Source organism: Rhynchophorus ferrugineus, unplaced genomic scaffold (genome assembly GCF_030347505.1).
Source record: "Rhynchophorus ferrugineus isolate W39M unplaced genomic scaffold, kcgeb_rfMv2 rfM6, whole genome shotgun sequence".
NCBI classification, from domain to species: Eukaryota; Metazoa; Arthropoda; class Insecta; order Coleoptera; family Curculionidae; genus Rhynchophorus; species Rhynchophorus ferrugineus.
In genome coordinates this window covers 42,204,547-42,225,681 of record NW_027472585.1, presented here as the reverse complement: position 1 = coordinate 42,225,681, position 21,135 = coordinate 42,204,547, and the positions used below count along the sequence as shown (strand labels likewise).

Genomic DNA, 21,135 nt, shown 5'->3' with positions numbered 1-21,135 from the left:
TGAAAAATTTGTATTTTGTTTATGTTACTCTTTGCAGAACATCCCCATAATTGAACTCCGTATGTCTATATAGGTTTCAGTATTTGCTTATATAATAGCAATTTATTGTGTACTGATTGTAATTTCTTGTGACTGAATTGTGATTTCTTCCAATTAGCCAATACATTTTCCAAATATTGTAAATAATAAATATGTTAACTTGATATTACCAATTATAAATAACTTCATAGAGGGTGTTTAATGATTATTGCATTAAAATATGTAACTATATGATATTTGATTGTTTTAAACTTGTATTAATTATTTAATTTAAAGACCCAAGTTTTCAAAAGCCAATAGTTTATTTAATTATTGTAAATATATTCGTCTATATATTCGTGTATTTATTTAATTATTGTAAATATATGTAATAATTTAATCTTATCAAGAATGATTGATTATTTAAAAGTAATGGAAATTAGATTTAATTAAAAGCAATTTAAGAATGGTAGTGACTGCTAATTCTTGAAATAGTTTGTATATATTTCAATATGTTTTAATATACAGACATATATTACTAACCAGACCAAACGAATATATTTTACTATATTTTAGTTTCGGTTCTTTCCTTTTGTTTTTACATGATCCTTCCAGCGAAGTTTTGCATCAAGATTCATTCCGAGGTACTTTGTGTTGTTATATGAAGAATTATTTATTGTTATTGATGTTTTTATGGTCTGATAATATGCGAACTACACATACACATATTTACTTTCGTTAAAGTTTATAGTACTGATCGTAATTTCTTGTGACTGAATTGTGATTTCTTCCAATTAGCCAATACATTTTCCAAATATTGTAAATAATAAATATGTTAACTTGATATTACCAATTATAAATAAGTTCATTGAGGGTGTTTAATGATTATTGCATTAAAATATGTAACTATATGACATTTGATTGTTTTAAACTTGTATTAATTATTTAATTTAAAGACCCAAGTTTTCAAAAGCCAATAGTTTATTTAATTATTGTAAATATATTCGTCTATATATTCGTGTATTTATTTAATTATTGTAAATATATGTAATAATTCAATCTTATCAAGAATGATTGATTATTTAAAAGTAATGGAAATTAGATTTAATTAAAAGCAATTTAAGAATGGTAGTGACTGTTAATTCTTGAAATAGTTTGTATATATTTCAATATGTTTTAATATACAGACATATATTACTAACCAGACCAAACGAATATATTTTACTATATTTTAGTTTCGGTTCTTTTCTTTTGTTTTTACATGATCCTTCCAGCGAAGTTTTGCATCAAGATTCATTCCGAGGTACTTTGTGTTGTTATATGAAGAATTATTTATTGTTATTGAAGTTTTTATGGTCTGATAATATGCGAACTACACATGCACATATTTGCTTTCGTTAAAGTTTATAGTACTGATCGTAATTTCTTGTGACTGAATTGTGATTTCTTCCAATTAGCCAATACATTTTCCAAATATTGTAAATAATAAATATGTTAACTTGATATTACCAATTATAAATAAGTTCATAGAGGGTGTTTAATGATTATTGCATTAAAGTATGTAACTATATGACATTTGATTGTTTTAAACTTGTATTAATTATTTAATTTAAAGACCCAAGTTTTCAAAAGCCAATAGTTTATTTAATTATTGTAAATATATTAGTCAATATATTCGTGTATTTATTTAATTATTGTAAATATATGTAATAATTTAATCTTATCAAGAATGATTGATTATTTAAAAGTAATGGAAATTAGATTTAATTAAAAGCAATTTAAGAGGGGTAGTGACTTTTAATTCTTGAAATAGTTTGTATATATTTCAATATGTTTTAATATACAGACATATATTACTAACCAAACCAAACGAATATATTTTACTATATTTTAGTTCCAGATCATTCCTTTTGTTTTTACATGATCCTTCCAGCGAAGTATTGCATCAAGATTCATTCCGAGGTACTTTGTGTTGTTATATGAAGAATTATTTATTGCTATTGATGTTTTTATGGTCTGATAATATGCGAACTACACATGCACATATTTACTTTCGTTAAAGTTTATTTTCAAGGTTTGGGTTCAATTATTTTTGTCGTCGCTATTGTCTTCGGCAGTAAGAATTGCAGTATCATCATCAAATGTAGCCATCGTAATATTCTCTGTTTGTGGTATATTACATGTGTAGAATAGGTAAAGGATTGGCCATAATACACTTGCTTGTAGTACACTTGCTTTAGCTTCTTTTATTGTAGAGTAAACTTCTTCTTGTTTGACTCTAAACATTCTGGCAGTAATGTAAGATTTCAATAGCTCACTGTATTACCTTATAAATTATAAGCTGATAAGAATATAGCTGAACATTTTTACCCTCATAGGCATTTTCAGTTACATCTGTTATTCAAGGCTCCTGGTCAAATGTTAAGAATCTTTGATTGTTATTGATTAATCAGTTGATATATTTGTATTTTAATTGTAACGGGAAAAATGTTAGGAATTAAATATTAAAAAAGAAATTGGAAAGGTCACAGTTGTTACATATTCTAAGATGAAAAAAATCAAACCAAAAACAAAGCTTTGTATCCGATATCAATCGCGAATGTTCCCAACCAAATTTATATACAAACAAAGCCGTCGAATGATCGATCCATGGAGCGTTCCAATTTCACACGTTGGACCTAGAAATCAAAAACCATCCATTCCGGCAACATATTTTCGCAACAGTTCAAATGACAGAAAAACGATTCCGGATCGACTACCAGATTTTTTCGAATGAATAATCCGACGTAGCGATTTAATATAAACAGCTTTCCGACGTCCTGATATATATCTCCACGCTGAAAATTCGGATATAGGAAAGAACACGGCTTAGGATTAAAACTTTAGCCAACACTGAATGAGTGATTTATTTAATGTAGTTACGATTTGTTCTACCGAAGTGATTTATTCGATAATATCTTGAATGGAGTTATAATAATAGTTAAAAAACAGAAAATTTTAAGATTTATAAGATTACACTATATGATATGGTGACGTTTGCAGTTGAGGTATAAACGAAATGAGTGCTTTTTATATCTCGGGATAGGCTAGGTGTAATAAAAAATCACAAATACATTGATATAATAAATCAACTGAAAAGTCTCAGGCCTACCATAGTAAAACATATTTTATTGCCAAAATTAGTTTTTTTATTCAACATAATTCCTTTCAAGGGTGATACACTGATTATAGCGACCACCCAACTTTTCGATACCATTTTTGTAGTACAATTTGTCGTTTGCTTCAAAATAGGCCTCAGTTTCGGCGATCACCTCTTCATTCGACGAAAATTTCTTCCCAGTGAGCATTATTTTGAGATCTGAGAACAGGAAATAATCGCTGGCGGCCAGATCTGGAGAATACGGTAGATGAGGAAGCAATTCGAAGCCTAATTCATGGATTTTTGTCATCGTTTTCACTGACTTGTGACACGGTGAATTGTCTTGGTGAAGCAGCACTTTTTTTTCATACAGCTGTTGATGGTCCTTCCTTTTTCAAGGCAGTTAATGAAAATTATTCCATGCGCACCCCAAAATACAGACGCCATAAAATTGCCAGCCGAGTGTTGCGTTTTCCCACGCTTTGGAGCGGGTTCATTAGGAGCAGTCCACTCGGATGACTGTCTATTGAACTTTGGAGTGAAATGATGGAGCCACATTTCATCCATTGTCATATATCGATGCAAAAACTCGGGTTTATTACGCTTGATCGTCTTCAAACACTGCTCCGAATCATCAACTCGCCGTTGTTCTTGGTCAAAAGTGAGCTCGCGCGGTCCCCACTTCGCGCAGAGCTTTCTCATATCCTAATATTCGTGAATGATGTGATATACACGTTCAGTTGATATCTTTAGAGTGTTTGCTATTTCATTCAATTTCAATTTACGGTCATTCAAAATCATTTTGTGGATTTTTTAAATGCTTTCGTCGTTTTCACACCCGAAATTCCTTTTTATCCATTTTTTTCACAATAATAAAAGTTGCTTCATTCAAAATGCTATAATTCACAAACTAATGATCCGACAGCTGTCAAATTTATACGTGCATCTTTTGAGGGTTTGGGCTAACTAAAAAACATATGGATTTAATTCTAGTAGTGCCATGCCGGGGACTTTTCAATTGATCGGTTACAATACAATATATATAATTAGATAATAGAGAAACAATTATTTCCGTCCTTTCCTCTCTCAATATTAGTACGAGAAAGAATTCGTATATCTCCGTCTGTTATCACTGAATGGAAAAACAGTGTGCATTTTACTAAATTAGTAATTGCTATTTTCAGTTGCTAGTTTTTTTACTATCGACTGATTCGACTGTTTCTACTACTTTCAGTCGATAGTACCCGATGCTAGTTTATATCTTTTACAAGAATCACAAAAAACAATTGAGAGGAACTGAGGAACTGACGCGCAACTATAGAGGATGTATAAAGTGTGCTTGCGTATGTTTGATAAAATATATGTTTCCAGTAAATTAAATCGAATTATCTGGTTAGTCACAAAGCGACAAGACAAACGCTCTACAATAACGTCATAAACTCAATATCTACAGCGTTAGCGTAGTTGAAAATTGGCTTAGCTGTCTGGAGTTTATTGCCCGACAGATAGTTCAACGCCTCAAAGCCTCTAACGATATTGTTTTCGGTGAGACGACGTAAAACTAATTAAATTTCCAAGAAGCGACTCGAACCTTTCTATTTAGGGGACTGTCATCGGCCATATTACTTCCCTACGTAGCCAAAATGCTCTTGATGTAGTATTAGAATTGTTTTCTGGAGATGTAGCGATATTGGATCAAACTGATAAATACATTTCCTTCCTCATACCTACTATTTAATTTCAAACAATTCTTCTTCAAAAATAAATATCATTCTTATCTAATATTGGAGCAGCCCTATCAGTTATTTACAAAGATGCATTCATTGTTGATATCCTAACCATATTTCGTAACCTACATTGTAATAGCATACAATTGCCAGTTGTGTCGGTAATTAATATCCGCTATTTAAATTATATATAGTTAAAATATAATTATTCAAAGTATGACTATTCCATTTTATATATTTTGGTCACCTTTCAAGCAATTTAACATAACAATTTATTCCTTGAGCTAAAGCATTCGTCAAGTTATTTTCTAACGCGTGGAAAATCGGCGAATCTTTGCTCTGCACGTGCGTGTCCCATCGATGTGAAAATACGATAGTCGGATGGAGTCAGGTCTGCAGAGTACAGCGATTGCGATAAAACTTCACCTCCAAATGATTTTAACAATTGTTTGATTGGTATTGCTGCACAATTACCTTATCATATCTTTGGCTGTACTATGAACGTTTTTCGATCAAATCGTAGTTCAAATTGATCACTTGGTAAGAGCAATAAATATATATGATACGATTTTATGAGCATAGTTTCTGTAGGTTTCAGCAGTTTTGAGTTTGATTTGATTTTGTTGGGTCTTCATCCAATATTAGTGAAACATGTGATAACTTAAGATGAACTTAGTTATGTTTTTAGTATCTCTATTGAAATGAATAAAGCAGGAGAATCCCAAATGCTTCCATAATTGTAGTATGTTCTAAGAGTTTCCAGCTTCTTACACCTAATGGATTAAATGACCGAATCAGCGATATTATAAACATTCCTGCAGATACTTTAAGACTAAAACATTTTCAAGAACTTTATTTAATAAGAAATTAGAAAATTTAGTTTAGTTCCTACTTTAATGAAGATTATCACAGTTTGATTAGGTAATTTTTTATATGGTTCTTATATTGCTAATATAAGTTCGATGTGAACAATAGTATAATCATAATTGTAAGCCCATTAGCCACTTGGGTTTTTCAGAATCTAGCCACTCTATTTATAATGAAGAGGCTATCCATGGTTCTCTACTCCTTAACAGTATACCAATCAGTTAGAGATACAATAGACCTTAGCGGATATAGTCTTAGATCATCATCGCTATCACTATCAATATATGTACTAAAACTATTAATTCAATTTAAAACTAAAAACCCTGTATTAAGGAAGAATGGCCACGAGTTGAATAGCTGTTTTCAGCAATTTGCACGAACTGCTTTCAGTATATTTTTTTTAGGGCGATAAGAGGTATATAGACAAACAGATTGGTTACTTTTAATATTATTTGTACTTTTCGCCAGTCTGATTGAAATAAAATTAGAATTAGAAAAAACTTATTAGACACGTTTAGTACAATCTTGAATAACTTCTCGTGAATCTATTTAGTTTAGAGGTCATTGAGCAGTTCTTCGTTGATTATGTATGATTATTATAAGCATTAGTAATTAATCGAAGAATTGGAATTCGTTTGATGACTTAGTGCAATCCCATATTTCCAGATCACAAATCCAAATAGGCTTTCTGATTGACTGATATATCGGTCCCATTGAGGTTTAGTCGGTAATCTCTTCCGTCTAACCATTACAGTTGTTTAATTTTGAGTCTAATCTGTTTACTTTCTGTCTTACATGGCATTTCGAAATGAATGTACCATAAGATTGATACCAAAGTATCTCGCTGATTCTGCTGGAGACATTGGGCATGTGGTATAATTAGGTTTTTGTCTTTTCGTAGTAAAACAAAATATACACGAACAGATTAAAGCTATATTTTCGAATCTCTAGTCCATTCTTGGTAGAATATTTAGGCAGATACATATGTATTTTTTACCATAATGACTGTGACGTCAGCAAATGTTCCAAGTACTGTGTCTTTTGTTTTTAGGATATCAGCGGTATAGAGCACTACCCTGAGGAACTCCCAGGGCATTGTAAGCGACAGTATTTGTAGTGTGTATGAAAAATAAAATAAAAAAATACAAGTTAAGGTGAAAAATAAGTACCAAGTCAACAGGTAGTATTTTAAATGAAACTTAATATCTTGAAAACATCATTGAATCTTAAAAAATATAGGTGTTTTCAAAAAACTAATTCAATAAAAACCTTGATATAAAAACACTTAACAAATTGAAAAAACTTAAAAGAAATGATCAACTCAGTATTAAAGCTAACCGACACTAAGACACAAATAAAGTCGAGCAACTTGGCGAAAGAGAAAATGACAAAAGTCTAGGTATGATTCCAAATTAAATAAGTTAATCTGTTGGTGCTGCTGAACTGATCCTTCGGGAATGGCAGTCTAGGCAAAAACGAAATGTTTTCCCTGGGATAATCTCTCTGTTTCGCGCGCTTCTTGTCCCCGATGAGGATAAGCGACAAATAAGTCTAGTCTGGCTGGTTTTTCAACTAGACTGAAGTCCAAATAAACGACTCTCTGCGTAAATACCGAGATTTCTGTTGCTTGTCCGACGTCTACGATAGGACTTAATTAGCTTTATGATGTCAGAGTGTTAAAAAACTCGTCTGGTCTTTTAAATCGGATGTTTAATATTCTGGAAATGGTATACAGAGCGAAAACGGTTGTAGTAATTCACATTTTTATCTACTGATAGTGTATAAGTTTCATTCATTTATGTTTGATTGTTTGCTATATTTGCTTTTCATTATTTTTCTTTACATTTGTGTGTTTATTAAGACTGGAACTATTGTTCAACATGGATTAGTCTTACATTTAGTCTTCCTAGCCTGCTTATACTCTTACTAATGAACAATAATAATCACAAAGACTAATTTATAAACATTCGAACTTTATTAACCATATATAGTCTATTCAAAGTTTATTTGTATAAGCGTCATCAAGATGTTTAATGTATTGCCTGCCGCAATTTGTAAATTAGTTTTAGAATAAAAATGTCCTTTTCATTTTATTCTAGTTAAAAAGAGACACAATTAGTTGGAACGCGTAAACGCGTCCTGATAAGAGATTGTAACTCTAACCTATAGGGTAAATTAGATGGCTCGGTGAATGGAGGTAACAAAAACTCAGAGTTGATGTGGCAATACTGCGACGTTTTGACGTCACAAATTTCGATGACGCATATACAAATAAACTTTGAACAGACTATATATTCTTCGATGTAAAAAGGGTGGCATAATGGTAACTATATACCCATCACTTCTTATATTTAGGGTTATAAGAAAGATACTTTACATGGTCGATGTTTCGTGCTCTAACAACGTACAAAACAAGTAGTAGTGTAATAAATATAGCATAACTTTGAGAAATATGAGACACCACATGTTTTTTTAGAAGTTAAATACGAATTGTATGTAACTTATTAATCAAATAGTAGAAATGTAAGGCAAGTAATTAACTTCAAGCAATTAATATTTTTTTATAAAAAACGAGAAAAAATACTGATATTTTATTCTTCACTCAAAATGCTATAATTCACAAACTAATGATCCGAGAGCTGCCATATTTATACACACATCTTTTGAGGGATAGGGCTAACTAAAAACATATGGATTTAATTCTAGTAGCGCCATCTATGCGTCGGGCCGGGGACTTGACGTGAATTCACGGTTTTGTTGAAAGGACCATATTTTCTTTTATGTGTGTATGTTGTTCAATATAGACGTGTGTAGTGAATCAGAAAGGGAAAATACAAACGAATGGGATAATGTACAACATACATATTGAGTTCTGGCGAAGCATTCGGTGGGATTTTTTCGGTGTACACCCATCCGAAGCCTAAATCTTGACGGTTGGCGTTGAGGCACGATCGCGGACCTAATCGTAAATAATCCCAGTTAAGTCGAATTAGAATGAGGGCGGAATATAAGCCAAGAAGCTTATTTGGTTTGCGTGTTTCGGTCCTGGGAATCTAACCGATGTGTACACTACGATTTCGCTCTTGTTGTTTATTTGCTTCGTTTGTCGATTTTCTGATGGCAAACAGAGCCGCTGCGGCCATTTCCAGTTTCGGAAAACTTTCGGGAGCTTCGTTTCGCATCTTTTAGGTTAATTTTGAACTTTCCCTCGGGCCTTGGAACTTAAACAATAACTGTTCTTTGAATTTCGATTGGTCTCTACTGGTCCTTTTTATTCTCTATATAACAAGTCATTTGAAAAGTCATAGGCCTACCATAATAAAACATATTCTACATAAAAATACAGACGCCATAACCTTGCCAGCCGACTGTTGCGTTTTTGGAGCGGGTTCATCGTGTGCAGTCCACACAGATGACTGTCGATTGGACTTCGGAGTGAAATGATGGAGCCATGTTTCATCCATTGTCACATATCGACGCAAAAACTCGGGTTTATTACGCTTGATCATCTTCAAACACTGCCGAGAATCATCAGCTCGTCGTTGTTTTTGGTCAGAAGTGAGCTCGCGCGGCACCCACTTTGCACAGAGGTTTCTCAAACCCAAATATTCGTATATTATACACAAATAATTATTCAATTTCAATTGACGGTCATTCAAAATCATTTTGTGGATTTTTTAAATGTTTTCGTCAGTAACAATCTCTTTTGGGCGTTCACTACGTTTGCCGTCTTCGCTGCTCATTTCACCACGTCTAAACTTAGCATACCGATTCTTGATGGTTGATCTTCCTGGGGCAGTGTCCGGAAATTCGGCATCAAGTCAAGTTTTTGCTTGAACTGTATTTTTTCTTTTAAAAAGCAATATTTTATCAACACGTGAAATTCCTTTTTATCCATTTATTTTCACAATCACAAAAGTTGCTTCAGTCAAGCCTAACTAAAAAACATATGGATTTAATTCTAGTAGCGTCATCTATGTGTCAGGCCGGGGACTTTTCAATTGACCTGTTAGTTATTGTCTAGATTTTTAATTATACTATCGTTCAAAAGCTTGGAAACAATAAGGCAACTAAGCGAACGAAAATAAAATATAAAAGTTATGATCACAGAGAAATAGAGAGAAAACAAAATAGGGGTCTCTGGAGAAAAATTTCGCTAGGTCCAATATCTAGATGGGGTCATAATCGCCTATTCAAGTAACTTGATTGGTCAGTTTAAATCTCTATTAAAGGCACCTGTAAAGAAAAGATTTTGCTGTGAAAACATTTCATTAGTTCTTGTTTGTCAAGAAGTTGAGGCACTTGACATCTCGACGTAACATTTCATTGACCAAATATTTACTTTACTACATTTCACATTTCATTAGTGCCTTTAATATAATAAGATTACTACTAGAGTTCTGTCTTTTTACTATATTACATTAAAAGCGAATTCCTCACACTTCCCTGTTATAATTCTAATAACTTTGTTAATCAAAAAATATTTCATACACTTAACGTTCAAATTCTTAACATAATTAACACAAGGGCTGAAAACTCTAGTTTTATTGCATTCACCGCTTTTTCAGTTAGTCACAACTCACCAGTAGTTCAACAGTAGTTCTCACCTTCAAAAGAAAGCAGTAAACAATTTCGTGCTTTAATCTACACTACTTGTTGATGGGAAAACATACCGTTCAGGCGAAGCAATGGCTTGATAAGTGTTATAAGTGGACGGCTCTGTCAGAAACAACAATAAAACGTTGGTTTGCTGACTTCAAACGTGGTCGTAGAGACGCCGATGATGCAGAAGGCAATGGACGCCCAAATGAGGTGGTAACGCCAGAAAATAAAGAAAAAATCGGAAAATCATTTTTAATGATTGATTTTAAGAGGAAGCTCTGATCATGTGCGCCGCCTTTGCCCATTTTTGACCAAAAACAAGACCATGTTGATGATTGTGAGCAGTGTTTGGTCATGTTAAACGTAACATACCGGCATTTTTGCAACATTGATCCATCACTTCACTCCGGAATCAAAACGATCATCTGAGTGGATGGCAACTGGTGAGAGCCTCTTGTGAGGCACAATATAAATCGTTCTACAAAAGTGGTTTTGAAATATAAAACAAGCGCTGGTAATTGTGTGGCTCTTGATGAAGATTACGTTGATAAATAAAGCCAATTTTGAGCAAAAAAAAACTTTTCCTTTGTTGCGCCCGGAACTTTTCAGTCCATGTGTTATCTAAATTCCCAGCAAAAATATCGAATACTTTTTTAGAAATAAATTTATTAGTTCTAGCCTTCAGTGGTTATATATGGTGAAAATATGATAAAATAAGTCGATTCATTATATATCTTAGTATTATTATTCTCACTATTATTATTCAGTATTATTATTCGCTAGTTATACAGTTATTTTAGAGTATATAAATATTTTTTGGGAGAATTATTAAAACAATTATGCAATATAATATTTATATATTTTTATAAAAATGACTAATTAATATATATATATATATATATATATATATATATATATATATATATATATATATATATATATATATATATTAAAATAAACAGGGTTTCAAATTATATATAGTTATTATATTATTACGAATATACTAAACAATGCAACAAAGGGTCATTTGTTTCAATCTAAATAATCAATGTATCCCTATACATGGAGAACGAGAATAATTAAAATATTGCATCCTATATTTATCCAGCATGCACCAATAAATAACAAAACCATATTATTAACAAAGTATAACCAAATTAAATTGTTTTGTTGCAAATTATTAATGATTTTAATGGATATAGTTTGTTCGAACTGAAATTTGTAATGAATGACTCGATGATTTTCCGGTCTAAGTAAGAAAATATTTTTGATTAGAAAATGGACTCTTTATTTGTCTATAATTGTAAATATGTCTTATTTGATTAAAAGGTTCAACATTTTCAGAAGAAAAAAATTCTGCTAGAAAATTCTAATATTTTAAAGTAACATCGCTGAATCTTAAAAGAAGAAACCAAGACAATGTTCTCCTAATAATTGTCTTTGTATCTAACATTCTTCTGTAGGTGTATATGTAATTGAATTCCTCCTAAACGGTTGGCCCGATTTTGATAAGATTTTCTGTGAATGTTTATGTCGATTCGAGAATGGCTAAGATTTACAAACGGACCTGATAGGTGACGTTGCAGTAGAGCTTCAGGACTTTTTCTTGTAAATTTTTAGATACACCTTGTGATAATCTTATAGTATTTGTTTAATTATCTAAAAAATTGTTCCATTCAAACAAAAATCTAATGTTCAGGTTGAACAATAAAATAGAGTATTTTTGTTAATGTATTATTACTAGTGTTGGGAACTATCGACCAAAAACGATTATCGACTGTTTAGTCATTGTTTACTTTTTACCAGTGACTGTTTCAGTCGACTGTATTCGCTATTTACGGTCCCAGTGATGGTTTTACTATTTACTATCGATTGTTTCAGTCGTGTACTTTTAGTTACTATTTTTGGTTCTACTAGTTTCATTTGACTGATTTTTAACGTTCTGGATCTGTCGTCCTAGCCGCGACCTTGACAAAAATGTACCGAATTTATGCTTACATAGTTCTATATGTAATATATATAGTTTTATAATTTTTTAAATAGTTATCTTGTAAATAATAATATATTGTATATTAATATAGCAGCATTTTGGAACGATATTCTTCAAGATTGTTAATGTTATAAGGTAAAAAGATTAAAATTGTGAATGATAAATAGTAAAATATTTTTGACTGTTTTTATGACAATAATAGGTAATATTTCGGTTACTCTCTCGATTTTTGTTAAAAAATATTTTCGTTCAATAATAAATAAAGCATTTACTTTATTTAAAAAAGCTCTAGTAGTTATTGTGGGATCATTTTTCATTATGTCATGGATTAGTTTTTTTTCCATGATTAGGTATATATTTTAAGTTTCTTTAGTTTTTCTTTAAGTTCTATTTTATTGTCTAAATGTATTATAGTATATTATTTAAAAATAGCAATTAACATATTAAAATACGATAAAGTTTTTGTGGGGAATTATTCCATCCCATAGAATAATTCCATTCGTTTTTATCGATCCACAGATATCCATTCAAATATAAAAGTAATTCTACTTCGTTTAAAATGAAATTATTAATTGAATGTTAATAGTATTCAGTATTTTTTTTCTTCTCTTTTTTAAAGTTAGTGAGTGAAGTTATATGTACATCTCCGTCTCGCTTATACTACCGTTGGAAAATATAAGTACATATAAAATTAACTGTTCCAAGCAACTATCTCCGTCCTTTTCTCTCTCACAAACTCTCGTCTGACATCACGATTGAAAAAAAACTATTTATAAAAAATAAAATAGTACTTACTATTTTCAGTCGCTAGTTTTTTGACTATCGACTATTTCGACTATTTTGCGACTATCGACTGTTTCAACTATTATCAGTCGATAGTTCCCAACGCTAATTATTACTAGTCGTTGCGGGCTAACTTACAATTTGTCTCTATAGTGACTTAAAACTAGGTACTTATCTAGGAAGTACCACTGGCCCTTACTTAATATCTAATAAAATAAGACTTAGTTTTACTTTTGAGTGTTTTTGCTATTTAGTTCACGATGTAACTACACAAGATCACACGGTTTGGTTTTCTTAAGTCTGCGTCTTAGTGTTAATCAAGCGTTGCAGCACTTCAGTGTTAATATGGGAGTGTAGTATTTCCATGTCTTGTCGAACTGTTCTTAAGTATCTGGGTACATCCACCATACTTCTCAGGACTTTATTCTGAAATACTTGTATTACGTTGATACTATTTCTCGCAGAACATCCATATAACTCATTTCCATAGGTGTATATAGGTTTAGTATTTGCTTGAACAGAAACAACTTATCTTGAACGTATAATTTAGATTTTCATCAAAATAACCAATACATATTTTCGTATTTTAACTCGAGTTCCTTTATTTCCTTTTTGATATTATCTTTCTAATGAAGTTCTGTATGCTACTGTATGATATTATTCTTATCTATTGGTATATGAACAGTTTGGTTGTAGGTGAATTTAATATGCAGTGATATAATCCTTTTATCCTTTATTCTACATGTCTGGGTCCACTTATTTATATTAATACTAGCGTATTGTAGCTTTCTGCTCGCATATAGTAAAGGTTTAACCTATAAAAAACGATTTGCCTGACATCTATTATCATTTTATTGAAACTACTGTTCTCTTACCTAAAGTCCCGCTGAATTGATGAGGGCTTTCTTAACTCTTCCTCCTCCAACTTTCAGATTTAAAGGGAAATATTCTTTTAGATCCGGAGAAAAATAAATTAAGGGTCGTAATCTCCGCGGGTAATCTGCAAATTCCGGAGCTGCAGGACGACTTTGGTTCTAAGTCTTAAGTTAATTCTGTTACGGGATGGTTTTACGTCGGTTTTACGGCAAAACTTGATTTAATTTTCGAGCTGGTGGCAGCAGCAGCAGGACAAATTAAGCGTAGCTGCAGCGGCAAAAGAATCTTCTCTCGCTGCTTTAATCGATTAATTAAGGAAAAATACGAATTAAGCTTCATTGTGTTCTAGGTTTATCAATAAAATGGCATTCATTTATTTTTGAATTGCTATAAAGGACTATATATATGGTTTAAAACTTATAAAAATATAGCAATGTCGATAGGAGGTTTTGTGGAAGATAAACAAGTGGAATATGACACGAAGGGGATAAGACATGATAACGATTTAAAGAGAAACGAAAACAATGGCGATAGGAGAACTAGAAATAATACATATCCATTTAAATATCTGGATATAGAAACTTAAGGTAATGGAAGCCAAGATAAGTCAATGTGTCCCAGAATTGGAAAAACGATGTAACAAATAGAGTATACAAATCAATTTACAGACTTAGAGGTATAACAATGATGGACAGTAAGATAAGTAAATAAATAAAAAGGCCTTAATAATGAATCATTGGAAGAGTCCTTAGAAAGAAGACAAAAGAAACAAAAAAAAAGAGAGACAGAAATAAAATCTATTTCTGTGAAAATTAATATAAGTGATATTAAATGAATCGAACAGTTGCCAATTATGGAACCCATAATGCCAGTCAGAATTATATTTTTTACCAACGAATTAACCATGAGACAATAACACCAAGACACCAAAAGTTAAGTTATTTAAGTATATGTATTAAAAAGAACAATTACCAATAACAACAAACAATTCACTAATAACAACAATTATTGTTAATTATGGATTTGGAACATTAATTCCCTATAAATATAATGAAAAGCGAAATAGTATTATAAAAATGTAGGACGACGGGATTGGATTTTTTATCGCGGAGATGTAAGTTCAGAATTATGGAAAATAAACTTGATTGCTCGATTTTGCCTGTGAAATTTCCTTTTCGTTTGCTGTAGAGTTCAATTAGGGAAGATTAGCAGTAGAAAACACTTATGTAGAAAATGTTTCGGGTCTTGATGGAGGCTTGATTTTAATTTCCTATTTGACTGTCGTCGAGCAATAAATAAAAGTTTATTGAACGTTCGAGTAAGGCCTATTTACGTTTCCAATTATTCCATTGGTCGTACTTTTAATGATGGACATGGCAAAAAGCTTGTGGTGCTTTTAGTAAATTTGTACAGGTTTTTGAGTTGATTTACTCTAAATATATTTCGATATTATCGATAATAACAGGTCAATTGAAAAGTCCCCGGCTTACCACGTATGTTAAACACATTTTTTTGGCAAAATTTGTTTTTTTCATTCAACATAATTCCCTTCAAGGGTTGATACACTGATTATAGCGACCCTCCAACTTTTCGATACCATTTTTGTAGTATGATTTGTCCTTTGTTTCAAAATTGGCCTCAGTTACGGCGATCACCTCTTCATTCGACGAACATTTCTTCCCAGCGAGCATTATTTTGAGATTTGAGAACAGGAAATAATCGCTGGGGGTCAGATCTGGAGAATACGGTGGATAAGGAGCAATTCGAAGTCCAATTCATGGATTTTTGCCATAGTTTTCATTGACTTGTGACGCGGTGCATCGTCTTGGTGAAGCAGCACTTTCTTTATCTTCAAATGCGACCATTTTTGGGCGATTTCGTTCCTCAAACGGCCCAATAACGCTATGTAATAGTCGCTGTTGATTGAATTTAGGAGTGAAATGATGGAGTTATGTTTCGTCCATTGTCACATATAGACGCAAAAACTCGAGTTTATTACGCTTGATCATCTTCAAACACTGCTCCGAATCATTAACTCGTCGTTGTTTTTGGTCAAAAATTGAGCTCGCGCGGCACCCACATTGCACTGATCTTCTTTCTCATACCCAAATATTCGTGAATGATATGATGTACACGTTCAGTTGATATCTTTAGCGTGTCTGCTATTTCATTTAATTTCAATTTACGGTCATTCAAAATCATTTTGTGGATTTTTTCGTCGGTAACAACCTCTTTTGGGTGTCCACTACGTTCGCCGCCTTCGGTGCTTATTTCACCAAGTCTAAACTTAGCATACCAATCCTTAATGGTTGATTTTCCTGGGGCAGTGTCCGGAAACTCGGCATCAAGCCAAGTTTTTGCTTCAACTGTATTTTTTCCCTTCAAAAAGCAATATTTTATCAACACGCGAAATTCCTTTATACACGCATCTTTTGAGGGTTAGGGCTAACTAAAAAACATATGGATGTAATTCTTTACATACAGAATTTTCAATTGACCTGTTATTTTGTCATTTTTCCGGAATGTTTTTAGTTTCGATTGATATTTTTTTTTAGTTAAAGAATTAATGGTTTTTCCATGAAATTTTCATTGAAATTTCCATTAAGTTTTGTATCTAATTTTGAAATTCTTTTTTTTTTCAATTTTTTACATATCCTTACGCCCTATATATAGTCATATTTTGTATACTTAACATTTCATTAATATTTCATCAACTAATATTATAATCAGGATTGGATTTAAACATTCGCTTTGTCTATCTCACTGAGAAATTGGTTGTAGATATCCAACAAGCTGTTTAGAACAATAACACAGACATTAAGAGTAACAATTAAATAATCCTATACAATACCACAGGTAATTGACAATATAAATAATTGAACCCAAACGTATAATCACGTATAATCTAACCGCACAAACACCAATAACAATAAGTAATACTATAATCCCATTTAGCAACAACGCTCATTTTCTTGGAATGAATCTTTTTGCAAAACTTGTTGGAAAGACATGTAAAAAAGGAAAGAGAGTAATTGGAGTTCAAATATAGGAAAATGTATTGGTTAATTGGAAAAAATCACCATTATCACTATACAATAAATTACTATTGAAAATGTAATTACTAAAATACTGAAACCTATTCACAGGAATTCGTTTATGGGAACATTCCGCAAAAAGTAATATAAATACAAGTTTTCCAGAACAAAATTCTGAAACCGAGACCTTCAGATATCAACTGTCACTCAGTATAACAAGAGAATCGCGAGGAGACATGAAAACAGACTCAATTTTCATGTCAATATCTAGGTATTATAACTTTTAGATAACACCAGGATAAAACACAGACACAAAAGTGTGTGTATAGTGTAGTAAGGTGCATTTAATAGATACTAGCGACCCGCCCCAGCTTCGCACGGGTGCAATGCTGATACTAAATTAAATACACTACAGAAAAAATATGAACGTTGTATATAAAAACATAGCGGCCCGCTCCGACTTTGCACGGGCATAAAATATATATGCCTATGTCACTCAATGAAAACATGATTAAAATCGATCCAGTATTTTTGGTTCATTCATTACTGCCCTTGGCCTGCACGCATTAAATTTGGAGTAAAACAATTCCTCTTCCCCTATACTTACTATGAAGATTTCCTGCTATCTTTGGTATATCTAAATTCACACAATTTTTATTACGTTACACATTTTTAAACGCAAATTTTAAATTTGTAATATCTCCGAAAATATTTTTTTAATTTACATGCTGTAAGGAACCATATTGATCTATATTAATTGCACACTGTATTTAAGGTACTTAATTCGATAAGGATTAATGCCGTATTGCTTAAAATAGCTTCGTAAATAAGCCATTTTCTCACGTAAAAAGTAAACAATAAAAATGGTTAATGTGGGTTATCCCTAAAAGATAAACATATACCATCGCGAACTTTTTTGTAGACCTTTTTATGGTGTACAATACTGTAGTACATTAATTTGATCTAACTTGTAGGGTTAGGCAGCGTTTTTGCTAATTGCTAAATAAGCCTAAAAAATAGGTTAATTTACGACATCACGTTAGAAACCTCTAAAATTAGCAATGTTGCCTTAGTATATTATGCATGTATTATACATATAAACCTTCCTCTTGAATCACTCTATCTATTGAAAAAAACCGCATCAAAATCCGTTGCGTAGTTTTAAAGATTTAAGCGCACATAGGGATATAGGGACAGAAAAGGCGACTTTGTTTTATAGTATGTAGTGATACAGCAGTGTTGATACGTAAACATTATCATTATCACATCAGATATTATATTATTATATTATTACATCAGAGAAAAAGATAGGGACGATGGGTCTTCCTAGATATATACCTAGATTTAAGTTCTGGTAAAGACAAATTGTAGATTTGTCGGTAACAACTATTAACATAGTTGATATTAACAATCAATAAAGTTAGTCTAGTTGTCTAAAAGGCCTAGTTGAACAACTGAATTAAATAGTTTATACAGTATTCTTTTTTTATGTAATGTTTAAATTATTTTTTTGAGTCAATTATTCAAGTCTTTTCAATAGCAATTCACAGATCCAAACACCATCTAGTAAACATTTGTACCGTTAATGTATGTGTATTAAAAAAATCAAAACATCATTCAAAACATTTAATTAGTTCATCGGTAGTTTTCTTTAACCAACTGTAACTTACAAATACGTCTGGTTGATTTTCCATCCAAGTAAAAGCATTCAAAAAGAACTTTATGGAAACTACGAAAGGCGAAAACTGCCACGGCGTCCCCTCGAATAATGTCCCCCGCATTTTGTCGCAAAACATCTTTGCTTTTGAAACGAAATTGATTTAATTTCCGACAAGGACCGTGAAAGTAAATTTAGATTAAACCTTCATCGAGTTTAAATACTCTTTCGAAAATTGTTTTCTTTTCTTTAGACATCGATTTTGAAGTAAGTTAAGTTTAAGTCATTATAAAGACTTGTTAATGGTTTAAGAAAACTGTATGATCCTGTAGAATAATGGACGGAACTGTGTGGTTAAGATGTTTTTATTTAGAAAAGTATGTTCTTACCCATTTGCCCATTTGCTTTTAGACTTACCTGAAACAAAAAAAAATAAATAAAGTAAGGTCAAACCATAAACCTGCTAACATGAATTGTTTTTTATTAAGGTATTAAACCAACCGTATAACGTGTATCTTGTATAAAGACAAGTATTTTCTTTCTTTCTATCGTTGAAAAAAAAGTAGCGGTTTCGATAGCCGCTACATTTTTTCTAACGTTTAGTCTTTTTTTTAGTTTGGTTTGGTTTGGTTTGCTTTGGTCGGAGATTTGGTTTGGTTTTCAATGTCTCTTGGCTTCAATTCATACGGTCCAAAATATTCAAGCTTTTGGATCATTCCCATGTTCATCAAGAGATTGGAAATGGTTTCTTGTGTTATTCCCGACAACTTTGCATGTTTTTCTTACGTTTTACATAGATCATCATTAAACCCTTATCTTCAATTTTTTTCGGATATACAAAACGCTATTTGCCTTCGATATTAAAATCACCACGTCAAAACCTGACTGCCAAAAGCTTCACACAACAATCGATGTCCTTCAGCCGCCTTTTCTTTCAATTTAAAAAGGCAAAACTTGCCGCAAAAGCAATTAACTTGATACAAATTCAGCCATTTTTATTAAAAATTGAAGAAACATTTTGCTTATACTTCGACGAAATGACACATACTGAAAAGAGAAGCCTGGCAGTGGGGCTTTTACAGTAACACCATCTGTTGTAAATCCTTTAAAATTAATGTATAGTTCATATAAATTAATTATAATTATGCAATGAAAACGTGTCAGTCTGAAATAGTTTAGTCTCATGGTTTTTTCATTTTTCATTTCATTTTAATTTCTTCTAGATTTCGATATACAAGACATCTTAAGATAATGTAACCTAATATCCTAAACGCATTTGTATCAAGACCAGAACAAGTGATACTGTGAGAACTGAGCTTGAACGTGAACATTCAATGTTGATATTCCTAGATTTTTCCAGAAATTTTACTGAAATGAACTGTATAAAAATCGTAATTTTTAAAACGTTTTTATTAGATGACTATGGTTACTATTTTTAACGAAGCTTTTATTTTTAGACGTACTTTTCATTGAATTAAGTAAAGAAAAGGAATAAACTGCTGTTATTTAACCAAAATAAAAACAACAAAATGCATACTCCATAGTTACAGTGATTGATACAGCATACATAAAACATCTCTTATCCAAAACTAAATATTATAGTAATGTTTATCTGTATAAGACAGAATACCAAAATAAGCTCGATAATTGCTTTTCTTGCCGAATAATACGAGAGATATTTGATAAGTTGGTGATGTTTTGAATCTCCTGCGCAATAACTTTAAAATGCATCACTTTGCCTTCAATTGCCACCCAGTTAACGGTCCTCTATGATATTTTGAGCAAGATGTGGTCATTTAGTTTGTGCTTGACAGCCATTGATAGCACATCACGTCTCGAATTGCATTACAAATACATCACCAAAACCAAGAAAAGGCTTCATAAATATTATAGGGTCTCCAGCAATCACCGATAATATCCATGTAACAGTAAAAATATCTGCGGCGAATATTATTCAGAACTTTTGGAGAGGTTTGATGTTGATTTGAAGCAAAAACGACCGCATTTGGAGAAGACAAAGATGTTGTTCCATCAAGACAACATATATATACTCACGCTGGTTAAACTCTATAAATTGGGCTACGAACCGCTAGCCCATGCAGCATATTCTCCAACTGAAGAAATGGCTTGTTGGTAAGAGATTTTGGGTGATATACATTGAATAAATGAAATATTGAGTAATTCACCGAATTTATATTTTCTTTTTCATCATCATAACCTTATCCGACAAATAAATTTGAAGTTAAACAAAATTCCTTCACCTTAATCAGTTTATATTACGTTCTGTTAGATCTTAACAAATTCCAGATAATACAAAACATAAATCCCACCGAATAGCGTTTAAATCAAGCGTCTACCACTTTTAATAAATCCCCTGGTCGTCTGAACCAACGCTAAATATCTCCTTCTGACGAGACCAATTTAGTTTTTATCTACCAGCG

At 31.8% G+C, this 21,135-nt stretch overlaps 2 protein-coding genes across 8 annotated transcripts in view; both read right to left on the bottom strand.

Moving 5' to 3' along the window:
- DIP2 (disco-interacting protein 2) overlaps positions 1 to 21,135 on the bottom strand; it is a 437,652-nt gene that overhangs the window by 123,162 nt on the left and 293,355 nt on the right. The window lies entirely within an intron of this gene.
- Positions 16,632 to 21,135, bottom strand: part of LOC143198278 (uncharacterized) — a 127,662-nt gene continuing 123,158 nt past the window's right edge. Inside the window, exons 4-5 of the mRNA XM_076407406.1 lie at positions 18,270 to 19,111; positions 16,632 to 17,391 (exon numbers count right to left, since the gene is read on the bottom strand). The gene's annotated coding sequence lies outside the window, so the exon portion shown is untranslated. The remainder of the gene's footprint in view (positions 17,392 to 18,269; positions 19,112 to 21,135) is intronic.